Source organism: Dromiciops gliroides, chromosome 4 (genome assembly GCF_019393635.1).
Source record: "Dromiciops gliroides isolate mDroGli1 chromosome 4, mDroGli1.pri, whole genome shotgun sequence".
Classification (NCBI taxonomy): domain Eukaryota; kingdom Metazoa; phylum Chordata; class Mammalia; order Microbiotheria; family Microbiotheriidae; genus Dromiciops; species Dromiciops gliroides.
In genome coordinates this window covers 193,625,398-193,638,057 of record NC_057864.1, presented here as the reverse complement: position 1 = coordinate 193,638,057, position 12,660 = coordinate 193,625,398, and positions in this window count along the sequence as shown.

Sequence of the window (12,660 nt, the reverse complement as noted above, 5' to 3'; positions counted from 1 at the left end):
ACATCCTCCTCCACTATTTCCTCCTTTATCCCAGTCTCTGATGATGAGGTATCTTTTTCTTTCTATTTAAAAAATAGTATTTTATTTTATTCTAATTACACATAAATAGTTTTCAACATTCATTTTTCTAAAATTTTGAGTTTTAAATTGTTCTCCCTTCCTCCCTTCTCTTCCCCCTCCTGAATACAGCAAACAATCTGATATGTTATACAGTATAATCATGTTAAACATATTTCCACATTAGTCATGTTGTAAGAAAAGAATCAGAACAAAAGGGAAAAACCACAAGAAAGAAAAAACAATAAAATTTTTAAAAAGTGAAACTAGTATGCTTCTATCTGCATTCAGACTCCATAGTTCTTTCTCTGGATGTAGAGAGCATTTTCCATTATAAGTCTTTTAAAATTGTCTTGGACCATTGTATTGCTGAGGAGAGCTAAGTGTATCAAAGTTGATGATTGCACAATGTTGCTGTTACTGTGTACAATGTTCTCCTGGTTCTGCTCACTTCACTCAGCATCCATTCATTTAAGTCTTTACAGGTTTTTCTGAAACCTGTCTGCTCATAATTTCTTACAGAATAGTATTCCATTATATTAGTATACCACAACTTGTTTAGCCATTCCCAAATTGATGGGCATTCCCTCAGTTTCCAATTCTTTGCCACCACAAAAAGAGCAGCTATAAATATTTTTGTACATGTGGGTCTTTTCCCCTTTTTTATGATTTCTTTGGGATATAGACCTAGTAGTGGTATTACTGAGTCAAAGGGTAAGCACAGTTTTATAACCTTTTGGGCATAGTTCCAAATTGCTCTCCAAAATAGTTGGATCAATTCACAACTACACCAACAAGACATTAGTGTTCCAATTTTCCCACATCTCCTCCAAAAGTTATCATTTCCCTTTTTTTTTGGTCATATTAGTCAATCTGATAGTGTGAAGTGGTACCTCAGATATAGTTTTAGTTCGCATTCTCTAGTCAATACTGATTGAAAACATTTTTTCATATGACTATTTCTTCATCTGAAAACTGCCTATTTAGATCATTTGACCATTTCTCGATTGGGGAATGACTTTACATACATCTTTAATCTCATAACCTCCCATATTCTCCAGAAGATTGTCTCTGCTATCCTCCCCCCTCCTATAATCTTTAATCTCTCCCTATCTACTATTTTCCCCCAGCTGCATATATACAAACCCAAGTTCTCTATCCTTAAAAATCTCTTATTAGAGGGGCAGCTAGGTGGTGCAGTAGATAGAGCACCGGCCCTGGAGTCAGGAGTACCTGAGTTCAAATCCGGCCTCAGACACTTAACACTTACTAGCTGTGTGACCCTGGGCAAGTCACTTAACCCCAATTGCCTCACTAAAAAAAAAAAATCTCTTATTAGAGTTTACCATCCTTGCTAGCTATATTATACCTCTTATCCTTTTTTTAGCCAAACATCTTGGAAAAAAGCTCTCTCTACTCGGTGTCTCCATTTCCTTCCCTCAGACTCTTATAAACAATCTGACTGAGAACTCCAACCCTTAAATGAAACTATTCTCTCCAAAGTTACTAATAATATTTTAGTTGTCAAATTCAATGACCTTCTCAATCCTCTTCTCTGGCTTTTCATGAAACTGCTCTCTCAGTTCTCTTCCTGCCTGTCTGATGGCTACTTCTCACTCTCATTTGATGAATAATAATTCATGTCAGGATACTAACTGTGAATGCAATCCAAGGCTCTGTCTGGGTCTTCTTCTCTTTTCACTCTATACTCTCTCATTTGGTGACCTCATCAGCAACCATGGATTTAATGACCATTCTATGTAGTTGAGTGTGAGGTCTGTATATCCAGCTCTAGACCCTTCTCCTAAGCTCCACATTACAAAATGCTAATTGAATATTTCAAAGTGTTTGTTCCAAAGGCATCCACTTAACGTGTTCAAAACAACTCATTAAATTCTTACTTAAAATCATACCTATTCCAAACTCCTCTCTTACTGTCTCAAGGAAATCATGATCCTCCTAGTCCTTCTCAGCTTTGTTAACTCAGAGCCATCTTTAACAATTCATTCTTCTCTACTCCATCTAGCCACTCAGTTGCCAAACTTTCTTTCTTTTTTTTTTTTTTGTGAGGCAATTGGGGTTAAGTGACTCGCCCAGGGCCACACAGCTAGTAAGTTGTGAAGTGTCTGCAAACCTTGTTATTTCTAACTTCACAACAAGTCTTTTATATATGTCTACTTCTTTCCATTTATATACCCTAGTTTAGTCCCCATCACCTCTCACTTGGACTCATAATAACCTCCCATTTGATCTCCCTACTTGAAATCTGTCCCACTTCCAAAAATTATTTTCTAAAGCATGTTACCACCCACACCCACCCTCTGACACTCAATAAACTTCAGTGGGGCCCCATTATATCTTGGCTCAAATGTAAGGTTCTTTGCTTGGCAGTTGAAGCTCTGTGCAACCTGGTCCTTTAGCCTAGCTCTGGACAGGGAGTCAGGAAATGTATTTCTCTTGAACAAGGTTAAAACTATGCTATTGAGAGACTCTGAGTGTAACAAAGTAGTAGAGATCCTCTTATAGGAACCTAGAAATGCCAGAATAAGGATGGGCTGCAGTGTCCACCCACTTACATGAGACTATGGCCTGTGACTCTTCAAGGTGCTGATCCATGGCCATCCGCGACTGGTGGAGGCCTACTACTACTACTACAAAACCCCTTTCCTCAGAACAACCTTGTAAGGAAAATGCATAAAACCCCCACCAAAATAGAAAAAACATATATATAGTAAGAGTTTTAGCATTCCCAGCATGCTATGTGTATGGTCTTACATTCATTATAAAAGGACTGAAGGTGGGAAGAAAATGGGAGTGGAGAAGAAATTTTTGTATAAGTTTCAATTCCTTTTTCTTTCAAGTCAAAAAATACATACACAAATGGGAAGATTTACACTTATACTCACGTTGGACCCTTTCTTTTTTATCCTTGGTCAATTTATCGACAACCTCTTTTAAATTCACCATGTCTTCTCCTGAAAATGTGAAAAAGGACTATTTTAGCTACTTGAAATGTCTTGGATCATTTTATTACTCATAATAGCTAGTCATTCACAGTTGAACATTGTACAATATTGCTCTTACTGAGTACAATGCACTCCTGGTTCTGCTCACTTCACTTTGCATCAGTTCATATAAATCTTCCCAGGTTTTTCTGAAACAATTCTGCTCATCATTTCTTCTAACACAATAGTATTTCATCACAATTATATATCGTAACTTCTCCAGCCATTCCCCCAATTGAGCGTCTCCTTAATTTACAATTCTTTGTCACCACAAAAAAGAGTGGCAATTGTCTTTTGAACTGTCAACACTTCATTTTCCTTTGGGTTGGGAGGACCAAGCTCAAACTAAAAAAGGTCCCACAACCTATTTTCAAAAATGTTTTCTCCCACCTCCTTGGTTTCTAGTAATTTTGTAATCACTATGCAACAATGATATCAATGACAATATTTTGATAATTATAATTATACAATAATTATATTAACAATTTTTACAATAATCATGCAATAATTATATAGTAATGATATTAAAAATAATAATAACTCACATTTTTATAGCTCTTTAAGGTTACTCAATTATTTTCCTATCATCAACCTTACAAGGCAGGCAGTATAAGTATTATCATCCACAATTTTAAAATGAAGAAACATACTTAAAAAGATGAACTGAATTGGCTGGTAAGAATTCAAACTTAGATCTCCTGACTTTGATGCCAAGTGCTCTTTCACTTTCATATTGCAGTGAATTTCAGAAGCAGGAGGGGCATGCTGTACTATCCAAATTATTATAAACCCAATTTTACAAATGAGGGAACCAAGGCTCACAGAGGTTGTGTCTCATCAGGAACCACACAGCTATCAAGTGTCAGAAGCAAAATTAGAACCCAGGTCTTCTGGCTTCATATTAAGGGATTTTTCTACTACAGTGATTGTCTATTAGACACTGACTATACCACATAAACTATGCTATAAAACCTTCCATTAGGAAAGCCAAGATTCACAGTAAAGATTCAACTGCTACTAAACATAGTAACAGACTTCAAGACTATACACGACTAGTTAAAACTGAGTAAAGATTCCACATTATAAAGCATCCATCCTTACTGAAATACTCATTGTTCAAAATAGTACTAGGCAATGTTTTCTGTATTACTCTGGATTCCCATAAAACAAGATACAAACCATTTTTAGGGCATTATCACAATAAGTCACTTTGGAGCAGCTCCATGTGTACAAAATAAGATGTTTTAATCAGACATAGGGTGTGGGTCTGTGTCGTGCCTGTGTTTATCTGTGTCTACACAGATTTATCTAAACATGGTTCACAGAGAGGGTCACATAGATATCTTCAGTCTTCTCTGCCCCCTCTTCTGGAAGGGAGACTTTGATTCCTTCCACACAGCAGCAGAAGATTGAAGTGGTGAGGTTGACTCCTAAGCTAAAATTATCTATTCACCCCTGAAATATTGTTAGTCTGGGGGAGAGGGGAGTAACTTTGATATAAATGATTAATTAAAACTTGTTGATTGACTGAATGCCTTTTCTAGGGGAATGGCAATCAGCTGCAGAAACAAAAAGGAAATCCCCACCACCCCCCAACTACCCAGATGATATTGCTTCACTGCTAGGGGGAGAGTTCTACCAGGTGAGGTGTTCTGCTTCTTGCACTCACCCACCTCAGCTCCTTCTACTGCAGTAATGATGTGCAGGTTAGAGTTTACCAGAAATGAAAACTCAGCTCTTTCCAGGTTTTATGTAACAACTGTAAGCAGCCCCAGCACAGTATCACTGGCTCACTTCTCTCCTCAAATCCACAAGAGTATTAAATGTTTTCTCCTTCTTGCCATACAGCTGTTTTTCCTCCCTATTATCTCAAGCAGGAATTTCCTCCTTGGTCAATATATTATTTATAATAATATATTTTTGTGTTTTTAATATATTATTATTAATATAATATATAATAAAATATAAACATATATTATACTCCTTAGGAATTTTTCCCTCCATCCCAACCTTACTGTCTTCCCTACTATACTAACAATAGAGGGGTGGCTAGGTGGTGCAGTGGATAAAGCACCGGCCCTGGATTCAGGAGTACCTGAGTTCAAATCTGGCCTCAGACACTTGACACTTACTAGCTGTGTGACCCTGGGCAAGTCACTTAACCCCCATTGCCCTGTAAAAATAAAGAAATAAATAATTTTTAAAAATTATACTAACAATAGCTTCTCAGTAAGCCAGCATTGATTCCCTACTGACACACTTATTTAAAGGGTCTCTTCCAATAAAACAGTGGGGATCAGTTCCTGGGAGTAGAAGCCAAAAATGAAAGTGAGAGAGTGGCTAAAGCCTCAAGGAAACTATATTTCTAAGTATACAGAAACACAAATAATTAATATGAATTGATGGAATAGGTCAAAACAGAGAATCTACTTATTTTAGGAAGTTAAGAGTTCCTGACCTTCTGCTCCTCTGTTATCAATCTTTTACCATCCCACTTCAGAAGGGAAAATTTAGACCCTGAAAGGTAGGCCACTATCACCCGCTATCACCACACTTATCAATCCCTGTAGCCTCATTCTTACATTTCTTAGAAATATTGAATTCTCAACCTTACCAATAGAAAGAACACACGTGCAATGGAAAAATAACCTGAGAAAAATAGCAGAAGTACTCACCATCAGTCTTGGCAGATTTCATTATTTCTTTAGCCTCTTCATCAGTTAAAGTGATTCCCAGGCTCTTCAAAGTGGGCACTAGATCATCAACATTGACTTTCCCCTCACTGACATTGTTGAGAACAATCCATGCATTTTCTAATCCTATACATACATGCAAATAAAAGTGTCAAATCAATAAGCTGGTGAATCTAAGTAAAGATATTTGAGACTGTATTCACTCGATAGAGGAAGGGGTCTTAGATTTGGGTACCTGCTGAGCTTCATAAAAAGAGAAACTCCATTGCTTCTGATAAGATGATGATAAAAATATTAACAGTTTAATTCAACTCAGAAAGAATTTATTGGGAACATATTATATGTCAGTAACTATGTGAGGCACTATGGATACAGGGACAAAAATGAAAACAGTCCCTGTCCTCAAGGTGCTTATCCTTGACTAATCAAAAAGATTTACAGACATTATCTTATGTGATGATTATTTATTCAACCATAATGACTGAAAAATCAATGACAAAAATAAAGAGATGGTGTAAATTATCATATCCTACCACATCAGAGTTGTAACATCAGTTGTGATAGCCTCTTCACAGACACAACAAATACTGCTTTTACTATAAGAGGCTTTAGAATGTTGAGGAATTGGTGTTTCTCAGAAATCACTTTCCAATGGTTCATGTATAAAAGAGTTGTGGATTAGAGGGCATGGAATATGATATTCCAGAGGGCAAAGGAACTGGGATTACAACCAAGAATCACCGATCCAGAAAAACTGAGTATAATCTTTCAGGGTGAAAAAAATGGGACTTCAGTGAAAAAGAGGACTTTTAGGCATTCATGGTGAAAAGACCTGAACTGAATAGAAAATTTGACTGTCAAATACAAGACACTAGAGAAGCATTCCTACATGGGAAAATAATAATTCTAACTAAGAACTTTCTCAGTATTAGGGCAACTGAAAGGAATATACTTAGACATAGGGTACAGGAGTGAATTGAATATGAAGGGATGATATCTGTAAAGCATTTATTTTTTGTTTATCCATTTTTTTGTGGGGCAGGCAGGATGGGGTGGCTTATGTCTGGAGCCAGATTTGGACTCGGGGCTGTACTGATTGGAATGACACCACCTGCTGGAGACTTACTGTAGGAAAGCTCCGCAATGAGGAGGTGACTGAGGGCAAGACATGTGGCTTTTCTTTGGCGTCAGGAAGTGATGTTTGCATGTGGGAGGAAGAGGGGGCGAGACTGGTGCTCTCTGTCTCTTTTGTGAGGACTCTGGTGGAGAGTGGAGCTAAAGATGCGCTCTCCCTTTGATAGACAGATGAATCTAGGCCTTTCTCTCTCTTCACCAAATTCTTATTCTCCTTAATAAATGCTTAAAAGCCTAACTCCTGATAAAGCTTATAATTTATTGGCGACCACTCATTAGATATTTTAGACAGACTAGTTAGAATTTTAGCCCCTTACAGATGGCTGACCACGAAGAGGAAAGCTGAATCTCCATCTTCTGATTTTCCAGTTGGGTAAGATTTCCCCTACCCTGTCCCTTTAAATTGGAAAGTACTGCTAAGTATTGGCTGTTTTAGCTTTAAATTTTCAAATGGATCTTTTAAACTCCCTAAGTGCCCTGTTCCTGATTTTAGTCTGTTTAACCAGACAAATGGGAGATAAGATCATGTTAATGTTTTGTTTTTGTGGATTTTCCATTTTTATTTTTGTTAGAAGAGCGAGCAAGATGCTCACACAAGGGAATATAGATATATTCCCTTCTCCCAACCATGCCTTTTCAGAGAAACCTCTGACTCCTGCAGCTTTTCCAAATTCTAACACTAATTTTTGCTCTGATTTTGCATGCCTGGAGGCAACAACCTAGCCTCTAGAAGCCAATAAATCCCCTGGCAGTGAGGGAAGGGGAAACCAGGCCTGAGCTCAAAACCAAGTCTGATTCAAATTGCCCTGGTCCCTCCTTTCCTCTCGGGACCCCCCCTCCTCCCCCTCCTCTGGCGCTACCTTCTATTCCTCCCATGGCCAAGCCTCTTGATCCTCCTGCCAGGGAAGTCCAGAGATCTAATCCTGATCTAAGACCTGATCTTGAGCATGCGCAGCTTTCTCTACCTGCATTTGCACCTTCTACTCAGTGGCTGAAGCAGTCAGTCTCAGCCCTTCCCCAGCCTGGCTGTGATTCTGACTCAACCTCCTGTGGTTCTCCCAAACCAACCTTAGAAAACCCTTTAAATTCCAGATATGCTCGTTTTGTTCATAATTTTGCTAATCTGCTTTTGTCCTTAATTAGTAACCTTATAAAGCATTTGTATTATGAAAGGACCCACAAACAATATAGAGAGGTTAAAGAAGACAAATTTAAGCTGAATAAAAATGACAATCATCATCATATTTCAAGAAGACATATTTTACAGAAATGTAGAAGCAGCAAGGTATTAATATGAGTATTGGGTATTGGAATCAAAAGTGTTCTAAATTCACTGAGAGAAATAATGTCAGTTCAGAGGTTACATAGGATTTCTATGCTATTACATCTACATTTTGAAATTAATGGTATGGGTTTATTTTCATAGAGATTTTCATGTTTTTGAGATTGTGTTTTATACTTAGCTTTTTTTTAAAAAAGGAAATATTTGTAAAAAGCTTTTTATAGTCATGTGATCAAGCTTATATTTTGTAATTTATTAATATTAAGTTCATATTCATTTAGATTTCCCTGGTATGAATTTCATTGTCTTTTATTCTTCCATGTGTATTTTCTTCAATTCATTCATCTATCTAATTTTGAAACAATGCAAGATGGTTTTGATTTCATAATACAATGCTAATTCTGGGAGTATTGTGCTCCCATATTCTGAGTTGTTTGTTTTTGTTATTTTTTTCTCTCAACTGATTATCTGATTGAACTTTATAAAGCATTTCCCTGGCAAATTGGTTGCCATGACAAGTGTAAATAGATTCTAGAAGTATTATTTTTGATAAGCATATTTTTAAAAAGAGGGGAACATTTGTAAAAGATTCTGTTGTGTTTTAACTTGTATTTAAATATGTTCTGATTTTTCACAAAAGTAATTGTATGCTTAGTAAAAAAGGGTATTATTTGAAATTATTGCATAGTTGTATATTATATTCTGAGTCAAGGTACATTCGAATTTTTCACAATCATTACTATACTCAATTTTAAATCCATATGAGATTTGGATTATGGGAACTTATCATTTAAGACATTAATTGCCTTCATTCTGAGTTATCAGATGCCAGTTGGCCAAGATGCCATCCAATCACAAGAGGAATACATGCAAGAGCAGATATTGAACTGTCACATGAGGGGAGACATGCATGAAGTCAAGGTATGGCTGAGGGAATGGCTTTTGACAAATGTTGAGGTTGGTTTCTCTTGGTTTAATTTTTTGCCCCACAATATTGTATAGATGGCTGGAAGTTTTCATGCCACCCATCTCATTCGACACCTGACTTCTATTCCCCCTTCTATATGCCTGATGCCATGGACATCTCAATTCCAAGCATCTGATTAAGTCTGACTCAGTTTCTTCCAATATGTTCAGTGGCATGGATGTATATCCCATCCACCTGCTTTAAGCCTGGTATACCGCATGGGCAGTATATATTTCTCACGTGTGGGAATGCTCATATCCCATCATTTCTCTGTGCTTTTATGGTAACCCCCATAATTATCTCAGGTGTCATGATAAATACAGTGTTGGATTTGGCCTTGACATCTGTTACCAATTATATTAGATTCTTTAATTTCTCATAATGGCACAGGGATAATTAGGCAGATGATGCAAAAAGTGATGAAACAAAGATAAAAATTATTTTTTAAAATTAATATCGCAGCAATTGTCTTCTCAATTTACCCTCCATAAGGGGGGGGTGACTATAGTAATATTAAGTTTTAGAGACTGTTTCAATTTTTGTTTTATTATATGTTTTATGTGTAACAACTAAGATTCTGAATTCCCTTAGACATGTTTTTAAGAACTCTCATTGTTTGATTTTATTATTGACAAAGCTATTTTAAAGTTGTGTTAAGTTCAATTTTGTAGGAAATTTTCCTGGTTGATTACCAGCATCCACACATTAATCCCTGAAAAGATTTCCGTTCCACAACTACACCCAGAAGACGTCCCAAGAATCATCTGAGAAAAGACGTTTAAAGACTTTAAATGAACAGTTTGATTTTGTTGTTTTTCTTTTTCCCTTCTATTATTATATACACCATTTGTAACATGTATTCTCTGCAAAGGCCCTCCCTCTGCAGGCCAGTGTCAAAGCACCCGTTCATGAGGGACTGCCCCTCTGGACAAACTTTCCTTTCTCCCTTTTCTATATTGTTATTAATATATTGTTTGTTAGCATAAGGTATTATATTCTGTTATTTTTGACTGTTTCATCAAGGAAACACCCTGCGTTTCTTGAAGAAACAAAGGGGGGACTGTAATGATTGGGATGACGCCACCTGCTGGAGACTTACTGTAGGAAGGGCAAGACATGTGGCTTTTCTTTGGCATCAGGAAGTGACATTTGCATGTGGAAGGAAGAGGGGACGAGGCTGGCGCTCTCTGTCTCTTTTGTGAGGACTCTGGTGGAGAGCGGAGCTAAAGATGCGCTCTCCCTTTGATAGATAGATGAATCTAGGCCTTTCTCTCTCTCTTCACCAAATTCTTATTCTCCTTAATAAATGCTTAAAAGTCTAACTCTTGTTAAAGCTTATAATTTATTGGCGACCACTCATTAGATATTTTAGACAGACTAGCTAGAATTTTAGCCCCTTACAGGGCCTCCTGGGTCCAAGGGTCCACTGTGTCACCTAGCTGAGCTATGATGACATCTTTAAAATAAAGTTAAGGGGTAAGAGGAATGCACTGGAAGAAATGGAAAGAGGGAGGTGGACTGGGGTTAAGTAGCTCACATAAAAGAAACAAGAAAAAGCTTACGGAGTAGAGGGGAAGATGTGGAAGGAGCAGGGGAGTGAGTGAGCCTTACTCGCATCAGAATTGGCTCAAAGAGGGAATAACATACACACTCAAGTTGTTAAAGTAATATATCTTGCCCTGCAGGAAAGTGGGAGGGGAAGGGGATAAGGGGAGGAGAGGTGAAGGAAGGGAGGGCAGATTGGGGGAGGGGACAGTAAAAAGCGAAACACTTTTGAGGAGGGATAGGGTGAAAGAAGTTAGAAAATAGAATAAATATCAAGGGGAGGGAATAGGATGGAGGGTAACTGTGAAAGAAATGGTAAGCAAGATGCTATCAGAAGGACTTATGAAAAATGCAATTCATCTACAGAGAAAGAACTAATGGTATCTGAATACAGATTGAAGTATAATTTTTTTTGTTAGTTCCTCTTACTACCTGACTAATGTGAAGATGTTTTGCATGACTGAACATGTATAACTTATATTGAATTGATTGATTTCTTAGGGAAGGGCAGGGAGGACAGGAGGAAGAAAATTTGGAACACAAAGTTTTAAAAAATCAATGTAGGAAAAAATAAAATACTTTATTAAAATTTTTTTAAAAAATCAATGTGAAAACATTTGAGTTTTTCTGTAACTAGGGGAAAATGCTAGATAAATAAATTTACATTTAAAAAACAGTTGTAGATATGAATTATTTGGAAATGTTGGTCTATTATTATTATTTTTTTTCTTTTTAGTGAGGCAATTGGGGTTAAGTGACTTGCCCAGGGTCACACAGCTAGTGTTAAGCGTCTGAGGCCAGATTTGAACTCAGGTACTCCTGAATCCAGGGCCAGTGCTGTATCCAATGTGCCACCTAGCCGCCCCTATTATTTTTCAAAAGACAGAGGAAGAACATGAAGACTGTTCAAAGCATTAGATCAACTAAAGAAAACTTGTCCGAAGAAAGCTAAAAGAAAAATCAAGATAAAACAAAGAAGTCAATGAAAAGAAAATGGGGGACATACAGGCTCAGACAACCTGTAAAATTTTTACAATCATGTAAAAAGTAAACTGGGAAACATGCAGAATCATTTTTGTTTTTCCTTTGTATCTCCAGCACTAAGCACAACGCCTGGCTCATAGTAAATGCCTAATAAACACTTGTTAATTGATTGATATGGAGTAAGATGAATAGAACCAGAACATTATGAACATGAACGACAACTAAAAAAAAGGAAAAAAAAAGAAACTTTAAGATCAACTTGGAAAGGGATACAAGATATACACATTTATCATTTATTTTCTGGGTTTTTTTTAATGTAAAATATTTAGACATCACAAGCACAATAGGGTGAGGGTTGATGCTCTAGGAACCCCATGTTCTTAAAGGTTGCTAAGCAAATTATGTGAGGTTGGATCCCTTATTTGTATGATTAGTTGATTATTCATCTTTTAATGGCTATTAATTTTATGTTTGAATAAAAAAAGTTACATAATTATGTTTATACCAATACAAAAGCAGGAAAATTTATTTATACTCACGTTGAGTCTTATTCAATTTCTTTGCACCGGTCAATTTCTTGACAAGGTCCTTTAAATTCACTTTTCCATCTTCTATAAAATGGAAAAAAAGGCACAAAACAATTAAAATTAGGTCTATAAAAGACATGGAAGACTTGGTCACCTTCCTCTTCCTTTGTGTTGTGTAGACCAAGCCCAAAGCTCAAAAGCTAGTTTGAGAATACGTTCACCATCTCCCAGTTCATCATATTTTTAAAAGAACCTCTGAAACGATTTATAATTCTCTAACTGATATCCCATTGTAGTCAGTCAGAGAAATCCATAGAGAACTGAAACAAGAGACCTGACCACAAATTTTGGTACCATTGAGGGAATATGGGTTGTGTCAAGATAATGGAATGTGGTAGATAAGGGGATTTAGCAGATACTCAAAGGCCCACCTGGAGATTAATGTAAACTGATTGTTAACTAGATT